The sequence below is a fragment of the Ovis aries genome, chromosome 2 (genome assembly GCF_016772045.2).
Source record: "Ovis aries strain OAR_USU_Benz2616 breed Rambouillet chromosome 2, ARS-UI_Ramb_v3.0, whole genome shotgun sequence".
Classification (NCBI taxonomy): domain Eukaryota; kingdom Metazoa; phylum Chordata; class Mammalia; order Artiodactyla; family Bovidae; genus Ovis; species Ovis aries.
The window spans coordinates 228,972,917-228,977,698 of NC_056055.1; the positions used below are offsets into that span (position 1 = coordinate 228,972,917).

Genomic DNA, 4,782 nt, shown 5'->3' on the forward strand with positions numbered 1-4,782 from the left:
GGTCTGCCTAGTCAAAGCTATGGTTTTTCTAGTAGTCATGTATGGATGTGAGAGTTGAAGTATAAAGAAAGCTGAGCGAAGAAGAATGGATGCTTTTGAACTGTGGTGTTGGAGAAAACTCTTGAGAGTCCTTTGGACTGCAAGGAGGTCCAACCAGTCAATCCTAAAGGCAATCAGTCCTGAATATTCATTGGAAGGACTGAACTAAAGCTGAAACTCCAATACTTTGCCCACCTGATAGGAAGAACTGACTCACTGAAAGCAACCCTGATGCTGGGAAAGACTGGAGGTAGGAGGAAAAGGGCATGACAGAGGATGAGATGGTTGGGTGACATCACTGACTCGATGGACATGAGTCTGAGTAAGCTCTGGCAGTTGGTGCTGGACAGGGAGGCCTGGAGTGCTGCAGTCCCTGGGATCACAGAGTCGTACACGACTGAGCAACTGAACTGAACTGAGGAAACGAGGAATACCAGTTTCCTCTTCATCATCATCTATACCTAGTGGAGCAGGTTTTCTTTCTTTTTTAACTGTTTTTTGAGTGTTTGATCCCCTGAGGCATAGAAACCCAGCACTCTGTCATCTAGCCATCTGTCCTAAATTGCTCTTTACCTGAGAAAGGCTGTCTACTGAGTAGCCCTGAAGGTTGACATCACTCTCCTTTGCTGAGCTCCCTGGCAACAAAGTATTATGAGGTAGTTCATCCCAAGCAAATACAATCTATTATAATTCCAGGTGATACAAAGTTGTTTGGTATCACTCAGTAGCAAAGGTGAGCATTCCACTGCATCTCTCGAAGTGCTTAGAGAGAACTCAGATGACTCAGGGGTCTTGCCATATGCTCCTTGGCCCTGAGCTGCTGTGGCAGTTCCAGTAAAATCTGCTCCTGGCTTCCAGCCAGCCAGGAGCCTATTTACAGCTACTGTTCTGGTCTTTGAATTGTTGGCCAGCTCCAGCTTTTGCTCTTCACACTAACACTCTGCCATCCCTAGAGGTAACAAGGTGCCTATATAAAGCTGCTTATAGTCACTCTCCCAGCTCGGACTCTGTCTTCCTTCCACTTTCAACTCTCTTGACTCATCTGGTTTCTCTCTCATTAATTGAACTCTCTTTCTCTGCATATGTCCTTCAGATTAAGATATTAGCTGCATGCTTTTTTAAAAATTTTTTAATTTATTTTTTGGCTGTGCTGGGTCTTCGTTGCCTCACAGACTTTTCTCTAGTTGTGGAGTTACTCTCTAGTTGCAGTGCACTAGCTTTTAATTGTGGTGGCTTCTCTTGCTTCGGAGGAGGGCTTCTGTTGTTGTGGTTCCTAGGCTCTAGAGCAGACTCAGTTGTGACACATGAGCTTAGTTGCCCCGAGGCATGTGGGATTATCCTGTACCAGGGATCAAACCTGTGTCTCCTGCATTCACAGGCAGATTCTTTACCACTGAGCCACCAAGGAAGACCCTGGCTGGATAGTTTTACCTGATTTTTGTTTGCTTGTTTCTGCTCCAGTTTCTGCCTCTTGGGCTATTCTTTCAGAGACTCAGCATTAGCACCCAAGGCCATCACTGGCCCTTTCGGTACCATCTAGCAAGTATCCCAAGCTACTGCTCATCTAGAGGAGAATGTAGATGGGTGCTCATCCATGACCTCACACCAAAAAGTTAAAATAAAACAAACGCAATAAAGGGAATGTACTCAGTATCTGTGCAACAATGTAAAGCTCACATCTTAGCATCTTAGGGCAGACTGTAAACCTAGAAATAGTGTAAAGGGAATCAATATGGTGCTCTTGGATGCTCTGGTCTCTGCACACGATCAAGAAAAAGAAGTGGTGTCCAGGTGAGTGGGCAAAAGGTGAAGGCAGGCTTGATTTTGCCAGTTTCATTATAAAGATTTTTTTAAGCTAATCATGAACTATCTTAGGAAGCTTTCTAAGTCTTCTCCTTGTCTGTAAACCCAAGTTCTGCCTTTATGGGGCAGTGAATACTATGGGATAGCTTAGAGATTCCCTCAGATATGCAGAAAAATGAAAGTGTTACTCACTCAGTAGTCGCTCTTTGGGACCCATGGACTGCCACATGCCAGGCTTCCCTGTCCTTCATCTCCTGGAGTTTGCACAACTCATGTCCATTGAGTCAGTGACACCATCCAATCATTTCATCCTCTGTTGTCTCTTTCTCCTCCTGCTCTCCATCTTTCCCCAAATCAGAGTCTTTTCCAATAAATGGGTTCTTTGCATCAGGTGGGCCAAAGTATTGGAGCTTCAGCTTCAGGCCTTCCAATGTATATTCAGGACTGATTTCCTTTAACATTGACTGGTTTGATCTCTTGGTAGTCTAAAGGACTCTTAAGAGTTTTCTCCAGCACCACAATTCAAGAGCATGAATTCTTTGATGCTCAGCCTTCTTTATGGTCCAGTTCTTACATCCATACATGACTACTAGAAAAACCACAGCTTTGACTATATGGACCTTTGTCGGCAAAGTGATATTTCTCCTTTTAAATACACAAAGATTGTCCTAGCTTTTCTTCCAAGGAGCAAGGGTCTTTTAATTTCATGGCTGCAGTCACTGTCTGCAGAGATTCTGGAGCACAAGAAAATAAAATCTGTCACTGTTTCTAATTCCCCCCCCCCCCACACCTATTTGCCATGAAGTGATGGGACTGATGTCATGATCTCAGTTTTTGGAATGCTGAGTTTTAAACCAACTTTTTCACTCTCTTCTTTCACCTTCATCAAGAGACTCTTTAGTTCCTCTTCACTTTATGCCATAAGGGTGATATCATCTGATATATGAGATTATTGATATTACTTCCAGAGATCTTAATTCCAGCTTGTAATTCAGCCAGCCTGGCATTTTGCATGATGTACTCTGCATAGAAGTTAAATAAGCAGAGTGACAATGTACAGCTTTGACATACTCCTTTCCCAATTTTGAACTAGTCCATTGTTCCATGTCCAGTTCTAACTGTTGCTTCTTGAGCTGCATACGAGTTTCTCAGGAGACAAGTATTCCTGTTTGGTATTCCCATCTCTTGAAGAATTTTCCACAGTTTGTTGTGATCCACACAGTCAAAGGCTTTAGTATAGTCAATGAAGCAGAAGTAGATGTTTTTATGGAATTCCCTTGTTTTTCTATGATCCAATGGATGTTGGCAATTTGATCTCTGGTTCTTCTGCCTTTTCCAAATCCATCTGGAAGTTCTCAGTTCACATACTGCTGAACCCTAGCTAGAAGGATTTTGAGCATTACCTTTGCTAGCACGTGAAATGAGTGCAATTGTATGGGAGTTTGAACATTCTTTGGCATTTCCTTTCTTTGGGATTGGAATGAAAACTAATCTTTTCCAGTCCTGTGGCCACTGCTGAATTTTCCAAATTTGTTCACATATTGAGTGCAACATTTTCACAGCATCATCTTTCAGGATTTGAAATAGCTCAGCTAGAATTCCATCACCTCCACTAGCTTTCATAGTGATGCTTCCTAAGGCCCTCTTGCCTTCACACTCCAGAATGTCTGACTCTAGGTGAGTTACCACACTATTGTGGTTGTCTGGGTCATTAAGACCTTTTCTGTATAGTTCTTCTTTGCATTCTCACCACCTCTTCTCAATCTCTTCTGCTTCTGTTTGGTCCTTACCATTTCTGTCCTTTATTGTGCCAGTGTTTGCATGAAACATTCCCTTGGTATCTCCAAATTACTTGAGAAGATCTCTAGTCTTAATCATTCTATTGTTGTCCTCTATTTTTTTGCATTGTTCCCTTAGGAAGCTTCCTTATTTCTCCTTGCTATTCTCTGGAACTCTACTTTCAAATGGGTATATCTTTAGCTTTGTGCAGCGGCAGTATCATAGCCAATGAGGTTTATCCAAGGTGCGATTATTGCTAATTGAAAAGTTTTCCCAAATGGGTGTATCTTTCCTTTTCTCCTTTGCCTTTTGCTTCTCTTCATTTTCCAGTGATTTGTAAGGCCTCCTCAGACAACCACTTTGCCTTCCTGCCTTCTTGCCTTCTTGCATTTCTTTTTCTTGGAGATGGTTGTGGTCACCACATCCTGTACAAAGGTACGAGCCTCCATCCATCGTTCTTCAGGCACTCTGTCAAACCAGATCTAATTCTTTGACTCTATTTCTCACTTCCACTGTATAATCATAAGAGATTTGATTTAGGTCATAGCTGAATAGCCTAGTGGTTTTCCTTACTGTCTTTAATTCAAGCCTGAATTTTGCAATAAGGAGCTGATGATCTGAGTTACAGTCAGCTCCAGTCTTGTTTTTGCTAACTGTATAGGGCTTCTCCATCTTCATGTGCAAAAAATATAATCAATCTGATTTCAGTATTGACCATCTGGTGATGTCCATGTGTAGAGTCGTCTCTTGTGTTGTTGGGAAAGTGTTTGCTATGATCAGTGTGTTCTCTTGGCAAAACTCTGTTAGCCTTTGCCCTGCTTCATTTTATACTCCAAGGTCAAACTTGCCTGTTACTCCAGGTGTCTCTTGATTTCCTACTTTTGCATTCCAATCTCCTATGATGAAAGGGACATCTTTTTTGGATGTTAGTTCTAGAAGGTCTTGTAGGTCTTCATAGAACCAGTCAACTACAGCTTCTTCAGCATTAGTGGTTTGGGCTTAGATTTGGATTCCTGTGAAGATGAATGGCTTGCCTTAGAAACAAAGCAAGATCGTTTTGTCATTCTTGAGATTGCATCCAAGTACTGCATTTCAGACCATTTTGTTGGCTATGAGAGCTGCTCCATTTCTTCTAAGAGATTCTTGCCCACAGTAGTAGAT

General features: G+C 42.2%; 1 pseudogene; it reads left to right on the top strand.

Moving 5' to 3' along the window:
* The first annotated feature begins 3,820 nt into the window (after positions 1-3,820).
* Positions 3,821-3,902, top strand: LOC114113461 (U4 spliceosomal RNA; annotated as a pseudogene).
* Positions 3,903-4,782: the final 880 nt, after the last annotated feature.